Source organism: Arachis hypogaea, chromosome 17, assembly GCF_003086295.3.
Source record: "Arachis hypogaea cultivar Tifrunner chromosome 17, arahy.Tifrunner.gnm2.J5K5, whole genome shotgun sequence".
NCBI lineage: Eukaryota > Viridiplantae > Streptophyta > Magnoliopsida > Fabales > Fabaceae > Arachis > Arachis hypogaea.
The window spans coordinates 72,935,659-72,948,781 of NC_092052.1; the positions used below are offsets into that span (position 1 = coordinate 72,935,659).

General features: G+C 36.0%; 1 non-coding gene across 1 annotated transcript; it reads right to left on the reverse strand.

The window, feature by feature from the left end:
* Window positions 1–11,337: 11,337 nt before the first annotated feature.
* Window positions 11,338–11,445, reverse strand: LOC112767634 (small nucleolar RNA R71). The gene has a single exon (XR_003185075.1). It is a non-coding gene; the product is annotated as a small nucleolar RNA R71 (small nucleolar RNA).
* Between the last annotated feature and the right edge of the window lie 1,678 nt (window positions 11,446–13,123).

A 13,123-nucleotide genomic window follows, 5' to 3' on the forward strand; every position in this document is an offset into this window, starting at 1 on the left:
TCAGAGGCTAACCGACGCCGAGCTCGCCTAATACATGAAATAGTTCTTTCAATTTCGGGATCAAACGCGGCTAAGCTCCGATCAGGTAGTGAACGCGTCATTCAATGAAAGAAACATACAGCTCATGGTAATAAAATAAAATAAAATGCAAATATGTAAAATTAAAAATATTTACACCAACTAATAATTTAGCACACTGTTGTAACTCCCCGGCAACGGTGCCAAAAATTGACGTGCGAAAAACTGCCGATTAAGAATTTATAATAAGAACAGCGTTGCACGTACATTTTAACCGACGAAAATCCCACTTATCAATTTAGAAAGAGTTATCACAATTTAATAATAAAATACTGGGAGTAGAAATCCAAGGTCGTCTCCCAACGAGTTGACAAAAGAGTGCTATTTTATTAGTCAGAAATTTTTCCGAGAAATTTTAGAGTTGGAGAACGGGAAATTAAAATAATAATTAATTAAAGCACTGGAAATTAACGAGAGGTTTTATGTATTTAAAATAAAAAACCTTGGCTGGAAGAAGATTAATTGGAAGTTCTATCCATGTTGAATTCTCCCAAGTGTAATGGTAATAGGTTGTTGTTTCTACTTAGTTATATCTTACCGAATAAAGGAAAGTCAAGTAACTGAACCAACTCCAATTCACAAGTCCTAATCCTCTCCTATGGAAGGATTAGCGTTAGTGACTAGAGAGCCAGCCAACAACTTCCAATTTCCAATTACACTTGAGTTTTCCAACCCAAGGGTCTCCTTTTAATCAACTCCCAAGTAAAGTTGGGAGTCTACTCCATTAACATGAATGCCATTTTCATAAACGATAAAAGAGAAAGAAAAGAAGACATAGAAATTCAAATAAAATAATAACAGAAATTTAATTAAAGATAAAAATAGTTCTTTGCATTAATAAATTCCAAAACCATAAACATCCATATCTGAACAGGGTTAATGGGTGATTAAAAGAGTAAGGGAATAAGAAAATAAACTAGAATAATGGAAACTTCAACGGAGGTAGTAACTCTTCTTAATATCCAAATCAAAAGCATAAAACTAGAAATCTATGAATGTGAAGAAAACCTAGAGGAAGTAGTATTCTCTCTCTCTCAGATTCAAAACTAAAAACTAAAAATTATGCGAATGAGAATGTGTGTTGAGTCTCTGCTTGTCCCCTGGCTCTAGTCTGTGTTTCTGGGCTGAAAACTGGGTCCAAACTCAGCCCAAAATCGCCCCCAACATCTTCTGCATTTTCCGCACGTGGCGCATGACGAACGAAACTCTCGCGCGATCTAGAATTTTTACAAATAAATTCCCGTTGTAAGTATAGTTTCTAAACCAACAGAGAATTCTTTCGTACAAAAGTTTTGGTTGTCACAAGTGACAAACCTCTTAATAAAATTGATAACCGAAGTATTTAAACCTCAGGTCATCTCTCAAGAAATTGCAGAGAAGTATGATTTATTATTGGTTATGGAAAAAGGTATATTTTTGGGTTTTTGGAATAAAGAACAAGTAATTTAAATGACAAGAAAAATAAATTAATAATAAAGTAAATTAATTATCATGAAAACCATTGCAAGGTATGAGAACTGGAAATCTCATCCCAGTTATCCTTATCAGGTGTGATGAGAATTGTTTATTGCTCCCACTTAGTTAACCCTTACTAAATAAAGGAAAGTCAAGTGGACTAACTAATTTGATTCCTCAAGTCCTAGTCAACTCCTGTGGAAAGACTAGCTTTAGAGGGATCCAAATCAATCAGCAAATCCCAATTTTCAATCAACAGCAGAGTTTGATAACTCAAGTGTCACCAATTACTCAACCAAAGCAAAGGAGGAAAATCTAAATTATTTATATTATAAATAGAAGAAAGCAATCATAAATCTAAAATACCTCAAATTGCATTTAAACATAAATTCAAATCTAACATGAAGAGTTCATAAGCGAATATTGGCAACATAAATAATTACCAAGTGAAATAGAGCAACTAAAGTAATAAAGTAAATAAAAGTAGATAAGAGAAACTAAATTTAAAAGAACATAGAACCTGGAATGCAAAAGAAGTAAACCTAACCTTTAAGAGAAATCCTAATCCTAAATCCTAAGAGAGAGGAGAGAGCCTCTCTTTCTCTCTAAAACTACATCTAAAACCTAAAATTATGAATAATGAATGTTGTGTTTATGAATGAATGGATTCCCCCACTTTATAGCCTCTAATTTGTGTTTTCTGAACCAAGAACTGGGCCAGAAACAACCCAGAAATCGCTGGGGGCGAATTTTGCCACGTGCATGTCGCTGATTTGCATAGATTCACGCGTGTGCGTCACTTTTCTTTAGAGAAACTATGAAAAATTATATATCATTTCGAAACCCCAAATGTTAGCTTTCTAACGCAACTAGAACCACCTCATTTGGACCTCTGTAGCTCAAGTTATGGTCAGTTAAGTACGAAGAGGTCAGGCTAGACAGTTTAGCAATTCCTTCAACTTCTTGTATTCCTTCCACTTTTGCATGCTTCCTTTCCATCCTCTAAGCCATTCCTGCCCTATAAACCCTGAAATCACTTAACGCACATATCACGGCATCGAATGGTAATAAGAAAGGATTAATATTAGCAAATATAAGGCCAAAGAAGCATGTTTTCAATCATAGCACAAAATCAGGAAGGAAAACGTAAAACCATGCAATTAGTATGAATAAGTGTGAGAATAATGGATAAAATTCACTAGATTAAGCACAGGATAAACCCTAAAAATGGGGTTTATCAGAGACAAACCTAGTTCCCCGGCAACAGCGCCATTTTGACGAACAAAATTCTCGCGCGATCTAGAACTTTCACAAATAAAATCACGTTGTAGGTATAGTTTCTAAACCAACAGAGAATCCTTTCGTACAAAAGTTTGGTTGTCACAAGTAACAAAACCCAATAAAATTTATAACCGAAGTATTCAAACATCGGGTCGTCTTCTCAAGGATTTGCAGGGAGGTGTATTTATTATTGGTTATGGGTTTTTGTTTTCTAAGAAATTTTAAGAGTTGAATAACAGAAATAAATAATTGTAAATTAACGCAATGAAAATTAAAAGAGATTTATATATTCTAATTAAAAAGCCTTGAATGGAAGAATGATTAATTGGAAGTTATATCCTTGTTGGAATTCTCTCAAGTGTAGTATAAAGAGGTTGTTGTTTTCACTTAGTTAACCCTTACTAAATAAAGAAAAGTCAAGTAGACTAATTAATTTGATTCCTCAAGTCCTAGTCAACTCCCAAGGAAAGACTAGCTTTAGAGGTATCCAATTCAATCAGCAAATTCTAATATTTAATCAACAACTGAGTTTGATAACTCAAGTGTCACCAATTACTTAACCAAAGCAAAGGGAGAAAAATCTAAATTATTTATATAAATAGAAGAAAGCAATCATAAATCTGAAATACCTCAAATTGTATTAAATAGAATATTCAAATCTAACATGAAGAGTTCATAAGCCAAATTTGCTAAATAAGTAATTACCAAGAGAAATAGAGCAACTAAAGTAATAGAGTAAATAAAAGTAGAAGAGAAACTAAATCAAAAGAATATTAAACCTGGAATGCAGAAGAAGTACACCTAACATTTAAGAGAAATTCTAATCCTAAATTCTAAGAGAGAGGAGAGAGCCTCTCTCTCTCTCTAAAACTACATATAAAACCTACAATTGTGAATAATGAATATTGTATTTTTTGAATAAATAGATTCCCCCACTTTATAGCCTCTAATCTGTGTTTTTTGGGCCGAGAACTAGGCCAGAAACAGCCCAGAAATCGCTGGAGGCGAATTTTGGTCCGTATAGGTCGCTGGTTTTCTGCAGAACCACGCGTGCGCGTGGATTCACGCATGTGCATCACTTATCGTCAGGGAAACTATGGCATATTATATATCATTTCGAAGCCCCGAAAGTTATCTTTCCAACGCAACTGAAACTGCCTCATTTGGACCTCTGTAGCTCAAGTTATGACCGTTTGAGTGCAAAGAGGTCAGGCTGGACAACTTAGCAATTTCTTCAACTTCTTGTATTCCTTCCACTTTTGCAAGCTTCCTTTCCATCCTCTAAGCCATTCCTGTCTTATGAATCCTGAAATCACTTAACACACATATCAAGGCATCGAATGGTATAAAGGGAGAATTAATATTTGGTAATTTAAAGGCTTGGGAAGCAAGTTTCCAATTATAGAACAAAATTAGGAAGGAAAATGTAAAACCATGCAAATTATATAAATAAGTGATTAAAGAATTAATATAAACCACTCAATTGAGCATAAGATAAACCATAAAATAGTAGTTTATCAATCTCTCCACACTTAAACATTAGCATGTCCTCATGCTAAGCTCAAGAGAAGCTATAAGAGAGTGAAAGGGAATGGTAAAACTTATAAAAAATGCAACCTATCTATATGAATGCAACTAAATGCAAAAATTCTTCTACCTACTTGGTTAAAAGTAAACAAATCTTTTAAGAACAAACATGAACTGGATTTTACTAATTCAAATCACAAAATAAAGTACAAGTAAACTTGCAGAAGAAAATAGCTTATGAAAGCCGGGAACAAAGAATTGAGCATCGAACCCTCACCGGAAGTGTATACACTCTAATCACTCAAGTGTTTAAGGTTCGACTCTCTCAATTCTCTACTAACCTTGCTTTCTAAGGCTTGCTTTTCTTCTACCAATCAACAAAAATTTAATGCATAAATACACATATTAAGAGGTCTTTTAAGGGTTGTAATGGGGTTAGGGTCAAGGTAGGATTGTATTTGGTCAAGTGGACTAAAATATGAATCCTTAATTAACTTAAACTTTCCACCTAACTTTAGACAATCCATGTAGTCATAATACATCTAACTATCCATTAACCATGTTTTTCATATATTCATGCATCCTAATTTCGAGTACAGTACATATGCATTACTTTCACCACTTACTTTGGGGCATTTTGTCCCCTTTTATTTATTTGCTCTTTTTCTTTTCTTTTTCCCCTTTATTTTTCTTTTCCCTTTTTTTAATATATCTATATTTTTTTCTTTTATTTTTCTCAATGCATATGATTAAATTATTGAATGCATGAACATGTCCTAAACATTTTTTTTACATTTTCAGAAAATTCTAACATACTCAATTCTCAAACCAAATATTTCCAAACCCAATTTCTCTACACTAAAATCATAAGCACTCTCATTAGTCTAAGCTAACCAAGGATTCAAATTAAGGACATTATTGTTTTCTGCTTAGAGTTAATGATGTGCCAAAGTAAAAAATAAAAGGGGTAAAATAGGCTCAAATTGGTTTGCAAAGGATAATGAAAGGTTAAGGCCATATGGGTATGTAAGCTTAGTGAAACAAGGCCTCAATCATATAAGTGCATGCATACATCAAACCATGGAAATATAGAATTAATCAAGACAAAGATCACAATTTTAGAGAGAACAACACACACCAAAAATAAAATATTGGTTGGTAAAATGCAACCAATCAAATAGGCTCAAAATCTCACTGGTTTTGTGTGTTCGAGCTCTAAACCATGTTCCAAAATAAAATTTCTTCAAACAAGTTTAACAAAAAAATTTATTCAAATTAGTGAAATACTCTAAAAAGTTTCTTGGAAAAGTAAATATTACTTCAACCAAGTAGTTGGTAAAATATGCACAAAATGTAACAAACGTGCAATCAAACATGCAAATACAGCAACTAACTACAAAGAAAATAAAATATTGGTGTTTAGACAGGAAGGTACTAACCCACGAAGATCAGTATCGACCTCCCCACACTTAAAGATTGCACCGTCCTCAGTGCATGCAGAGATGTACAAGTGGACGGGTGGCTCCGTAGCTAGTGCTCTTTTTGTTCCTTTCCTTGCCGGTGATTTGGGAGTAGCTTTCTCTTTACCCTTCTTGGTGGCCATCCTGAAAAGGAAAAAAGAAAGTAACTTTTAAAGCTAAGGGTTAGAGCAAGGAAGGGGATGGTACAAGTGATAATCAATGCACGGTAAAGAAGGATGTCGTTAACACATGGTCGCGACTATATGTGACAAGTTCATCAATGGAAATATAGCAAGTGCATGTTATGGCAAGTAGATGCAAGATATTTATTGGCATGCTAGCAAAGGCATGAGTTGCATAGATCAAGCATTAAATGCCCAATTTGATTACCAACTCTTTTAAACTAACAACCTGTTTGTATTGACAATTATTTTTAATGAATTATATATAAAAAGGGGTTTTGTGAAAAACAGGCATTAGAGTAGAAATAATTAAATATGCACAATTCCATACGGGCTTTTTCACAAACACTTAGCATGCATGGTAAATATGTTATGGAAAGTATTGAATTTGAACATGCAAATAACCCTAAAATAATTAATAATTGTCAAATAACTTCTAAACAATCCACAAGCAATTATAGAAGAAAATAATCACCCAATTAAATTTCTAACACCAATTAAAATAATGTAAAAAGAAAAAAAAGAAAAAGAAAACATATATATAATGAACGGAAAAAGAAAAAGAAGAAGAAACATAAATAAAAATAATGATGGAAAGGTAGGAAGGGAAGAAGGAAAGAAAAGAACCTTGATGATGATGATAAAGGAAGAAGGGAGAAAGTAAAAAGTGAGAAAGAGTAAAGAAGGATAAAGGAAGAAGAAAGAAATAAGAAGGGAGAAGAAAAATTAGGATTTGGGGAAGAAAAGATAAGATATCTGGCGCTGATTTGGATAGGTTGTGCGGCGCATACGACGCGGACGCGTGGAGCACGCGTTCACGTGGTTGGCATTATTTTCAGATGACGTGGAAGCGTCAGGGACACGGACGCGTGACTTGATTTGTGCTATTGGCGCAAGTGCAGCCTTGCGCACGCACAACTTTCTGTTTCGTACGCATATTGCCAAAATGTAGGGTGACACGTGCGCCTGAAGGACGCGCACACGTGGGTGGCCTTATTTTGAAAAATGAAACGTACGCGTGGGTGACCCATACGCGTGATACGGCTTGTGCTTCCAGCACCATTCCAGCACCACACCATCACAATTTTCTCTCTAAACACATTTTTACGCCGATTTGTAGGGGTCACGCGTACGCATGGATGACGCGCACGTGTGGGGGGCTGATTTTTCAAATGACGTGGACGCATGGGTGACGCGTTCGCGTGGGCATGCTTGTGCCTAAGGCACGCCTTCAGCCACGCTTCCGCGTGACTCTCTGATGAGCGGATAATTTATACGCTTTTTGACATTGTTTTTAGTATGTTTTTAGTAGGATCTAGTTACTTTTAGGGATGTTTTCATTAGTTTTTATGTTAAATTCACATTTCTGGACTTTACTATGAGTTTGTGTGTTTTTCTGAGATTTCAGGTATTTTCTGACTGAAATTGAGGGACTTGAGCAGAAATCAGATTCAGAGGTTGAAAAAGGACTACTGATGCTGTTGGATTCTGACCTCCTTGCACTCAAAGTGGATTTTCTGGAGCTACAAAACTCGAAATGGCGCGATTCCAATTGCGTTGGAAAGTAGACATCTAGGGCTTTCAAGAAATATATAATAGTCCATACTTTGGCCAAGAATTGACGACGTAAACTGGCGTTCAACGCCAGCCTTCTGCCCAAATCTGGCGTCCAGCGCCAGAAAAGGATCCAAAACCAGAGTTGAACGCCCAAACTGGCACAGAAACTGGCGTTCAACTCCACAAATGGCCTCTGCACGTGCTACACTTAGGCTCAGCCCAAACACACACCAAGTGGGCCCCGGAAGTGGATTTATTCATCAATTACTTACTCATGTAAACCCTAGTGACTAGTTTATTATAAATAGGACCTCTTACTATTGTATTAGACGTCTTTTTGACCATCTGGGAACGCATTGTTCTTAGACCATAGGGGCTGGCCACACGGCCATGCCTGGACCTTCACTTATGTATTTTCATACGGTAGAGTTTCTACACTCCATAGATTAAGGTGTGGAGCTCTGCTGTTCCTCAAAGATTAATGCAAAGTACTACTGTTTTCTATTCAATTCTTCTTATTTCGCTTCTAAGATATCCATTCGCACCCAAGAACGTGATGAAGGTGATGATTATGTGTGACGCTCATCACCATCCTTCTCCCTTATGAACGCGTGCCTGACAAACACTTTTGTTCTACATGAATTAAGCTAGAATGAGTATCTCTTAGATCTCCTAACTAGAATCTTCGTGGCGTAAGCTAGAATGATGGCGGCATTCAAGAGAATCCGAAAGGTCTAAACCTTGTCTGTGGTATTCTGAGTAGGATTCAATGATTGAATGACTGTGACGAGCTTCAAACTCGCGAGTGCTGGGCGTTAGTGACAGACGCAAAAGGAGGGTGAATCCTATTCCAGCATGATCGGGAACCGACAGATGAATAGACGTGCCGTGACAGGGTGCGTGAGCATATTATTCACTGAGAGGAGGGGATGTAGCCACTGACAATGGTGATGCCCTTGCATAAAGCCAGCCATGGAAAGGAGTAAGACTGATTGGATGAAGATAGCAGGAAAGCAGAGGTTCAAAGGAACGCAAAGCATCTCCATTCGCTTATCTGAAATTCCTACCAATGATTTACATAAGTATCTCTATCCCTATTTTATTATATAATATTCGAAAACACCATTATCACTTTATATCTGCCTGACTGAGATTTACAAGGTGACCATAGCTTGCTTCATACCAACAATCTCCGTGGGATTCGACCCTTACTCACGTAAGGTATTACTTGGACGACCCAGTGCACTTGCTGGTTAGTTGTATCGAAGTTGTGACAATTATGTATTGAGATCAGAGCACCAAGTTGCTCACGTTGCCGGGGATTGTTTGAGCCTGGACATCACAATTTCGTGCACCAAGTTTTTGGCGCCGTTGCCGGGGATTGTTTGAGTTTGGACAACTGACGGTTCATCTTGTTGCTCAGATTAGGTAATTTTCTTTTTGTTTTGTTTTCAAAAATTTTTCAAAAAAATCTTTCAAAAATTTTTCTTTTGTTTTCGAAAAAAATAAAAATGTTTTCAAAAATTTATTCAAAATTTTTAAGAATGAATTCTAGTGTTTCATGAAGCATGTGAAGCCTGGCTGGCTGTAAAGCCATGTCTAAATTCTTTTGGACTGAGGCTTGCAATTTGTTATTAAAGAGCAATATACTCTCGTGTTAAAGGCTAAAGCTTGGCTGGCCATTGGCCATGTCTAGTGTTTTGGACTGGAGCTTTCATTGAAAGCTTGGCTGGCTAGTGAGCCATGTCTAATTCCTGGACTGAAGCTTTAGACTAACATGGCAAGATTCCTGGAATTCATATTAAAAATTTTGGAATCCTTATTTTTCTTTTTCATATAATTTTCGAAAAATATAAAATAAAAATCCAAAAAAATTAGAAAATCATAAAAATCAAAAATATTTTGTGTTTCTTATTTGAGTCTTGAGTCATATCATAAGTTTGGTGTCACTTGCATAAGCATCTTGCATTTTTTTCGAAAATATCATGCATCCATAGTGTTCTTGATGATCTTCAAGTTGTTCTTGGTAAGTCTTCTTGTTTGATCTTGATGATTTTTTGTTTTGTGTCTTTTCATGTTTATCATATGCATTCTTGAATTCTTAGTGCGTAAGCATTAAAGAATTCTAAGTTTGGTGTCTTGCATGATTTCTTTGCATTAAAATTTTTTCAAAAATATGTTCTTGATGTTCATCATGACATTCAAAGTGTTCTTGGTGTTCATCTTGACATTCATAGCATTCTTGCATGCATCACATGTTTTGATCTAAAAATTTCATGCATTGCACCTTTTTAGTGTTTTTCTCTTGCATCATAAAAATTTCAAAAAAATCAAAAAAATATATTTCCCTTTTTCTCTCATCAAATTCGAAAATTTGGATTGACTTTTTCAAAAATTTTTAAAATCAAGTTGTTTCTTATGAGTCAAATCAAATTTTCAATTTGAAAATCTTATCTTTTTCAAAATCTTTTTCAAAAATCAAATCTTTTTCAAAATTCTTAGTTATTTTTGAAAATTCCAAAAATATTTTTCAAAAATCTTTTTCTTATTTTTATATCAAATTTTCGAAAATAACATAATCAATTAATGTTTTGATTCAAAAATTTGAAGTTTGTTACTTGCTTGTTAAGAAAGATTCAAACTTTAAGTTCTAGAATCATATCTTGTGATTTCTTATGAATTAAGTCATTAATTGAGATTTTAAAAATCAAATCTTTTTCAAAACTAATTTCAATCATATCTTTTCAAAAATATCTTCTTATCTTATCTTTTTCAAAAATATCTTTTCAAAATATCTTTTCTAACTTCCTAACTTCTTATCTTTTCAAAATTTGTTTCAACTAACTAACTAACTTTTTGTTTGTTTCTTAACTTTTTCAAAACCACCTAACTAACTCTCTCTCTCTCTCATTTTTCGAAAATATCTTCCCCCTTTTTCAAAATTTCTTTTTAATTTATTAATTAATTTAAATTTTAAATCTTAATTTTCGAAAAATACTAACATTTTTCAAAAACCATTTTCAAAAATCACTAACTCCTTTTCAAAATTAATTTTCGAAAATTCCCTCCTTCTCTCTCATCCTATTCTATTTATTCATTCATTAACTAACATCTCTTCCTCACATCATCACCAAATTCAAACCCCCTCTTCTATCTGTGTTCGAATTTCTTCCTCTTTTCTTCTACTCACATAAGGGAACCTCTATACTGTGGTAAAGAGAATCTCTATTATTATTATTTTTCTGTGCCTTTTTCTTTGTCATATGAGCAGGAGCAAGGATAAGAACATTCTTGTGGAAGCAGATCCAGAACCTGAAAGGACTCTGAAGAGAAAATTAAAAGAAGCTAAAATACAACAATACAGAGATAACCTTTCAGAAATTTTCGAACAGGCAGAGGAGATGGCAGCCAAAAATAATAATAATGTAAGGAAGATGCTTGGTGACTTTACTGCACCTAATTCCAATTTACATGGAAGAAGCATCTCCATTCCTGCCATTGGAGCAAACAACTTTGAGCTGAAACCTCAATTAGTTTCTCTGATGCAGCAGAACTGCAAGTTTCATGGACTTCCATCTGAAGATCCTTTTCAGTTCTTGACTGAATTCTTGCAGATATGTGATACTGTTAAGACTAATGGAGTAGATCCTGAAGTCTACAGGCTCATGCTTTTCCCTTTTGTTGTAAGAGACAGAGCTAGATTATGGTTGGATTCTCAACCCAAAGACAGCCTGAACTCTTGGGATAAGCTGGTCACGGCTTTCTTAGCCAAGTACTTTCCTCCTCAAAAGCTGAGCAAGCTTAGAGCTGATGTTCAAACCTTCAGACAGAAAGAAGGTGAATCCCTCTATGAAGCTTGGGAAAGATACAAACAGTTGACCAAAAAGTGTCCTTCTGACATGCTTTCAGAATGGACCATCCTGGATATATTCTATGATGGTTTATCTGAGCTATCAAAGATGTCACTGGACACTTCTGCAGGTGGATCCATTCACCTAAAGAAAACGCCTGCAGAAGCTCAAGAACTCATTGACATGGTTGCTAATAACCAGTTCATGTACACTTCTGAAAGGAATCCTGTAAGCAATGGGACGCCTATGAAGAAGGGAGTTCTTAAAGTTGATACTCTGAATGCCATATTGGCTCAGAATAAAATATTGACTCAGCAAGTCAATATGATCTCTCAGAGTCTGAATGGAATGCAAGCTGCATCCAACAGTACTCAAGAGGCATCTTCTGAAGAAGAAGCCTATGATCCTGAGAACCCTGCAATAGCAGAGGTGAATTACTTAGGTGAACCTTATGGAAACACCTATAACTCAACATGGAGAAATCATCCAAATTTCTCATGGAAGGATCAAAAGCCCCAACAAGGCTTTAATAATGGTGGAAGAAACAGGTTTAGCAATAGCAAGCCTTTTCCATCATCAACTCAGCAACAGACAGAGAACTCTGAACAAAATGCTTCTAATTTAGCAAATCTAGTCTCTGATCTATCTAAGGCCACTGTAAGTTTCATGAATGAAACAAGGTCTTCCATTAGAAATCTGGAAGCACAAGTGGGCCAGCTGAGTAAAAGGATCACTGAAATCCCTCCTAGTACTCTCCCAAGCAATACAGAAGAGAACCCAAAAGGAGAGTGCAAGGCCATTGACATAAGTGCCATGGCCGAACCTGTAAGGGAAGGAGAGGACGTGAATCCCAAGGAGGAAGACCTCCTGGGACGTCCAGTGATCAATAAGGAGCTTCCCTCTGGGGAACCAAAGGACTCTGAGGCTCATCTAGAGACCATAGAGATTCCATTGAACCTCCTTATACCCTTCATGAGCTCTGATGAGTATTCCTCTTCAGAAGAGAATGAGGATGTTACTGAAGAGCAAACTGCCAAGTTTCTTGGTGCAATCATGAAGCTGAATGCCAAATTATTTGGCATTGATACTTGGGAAGTTGAACCTCCCTTGTTCATCAATGAACTAAGTGATCTGGATCAATTGACATTGCTTCAGAAGAGACAGGATCCTGGAAAGTTCATAATACCTTGTACCATAGGCACCATGATCTTTAAGGCTCTGTGTGACCTTGGTTCAGGAATAAACCTCATGCCCCTCTCTGTAATAGAGAAACTGGGAATCTATGGGGTGCAAGCTGCTAAAATCTCACTAGAGATGGCAGACAGCTCAAGAAGACAGGCTTATGGACAAGTAGAAAATGTATTAGTAAAGGTTGAGGACCTTTACATACCTACTGATTTCATAGTCCTGGATACTGGGAAGGAGGAGGATGAATCCATCATCCTAGGAAGACCTTTCCTGGCCACAGCAAGAGCTGTGATTGATGTTGACAGAGGTGAAATAGTCCTTCAATGGAATGAGAACTCCCTTGTATTCAAAACTCAAGGATCTCCCTCTGCAACCATGGAAAGGAAGCAGGAAAAGCTTCTCTCCAAGCAGAGTCAACCAGAGCCCCCACAGTCAAACTCTAAGTTTGGTGTTGGGAGGCCACAACCAAACTCTAAGTTTGGTGTTGAACTCCCATATCCAAACTCTAAGTTTGGTGTTGGAGAGTCTCAACAAAGCTCTGCAC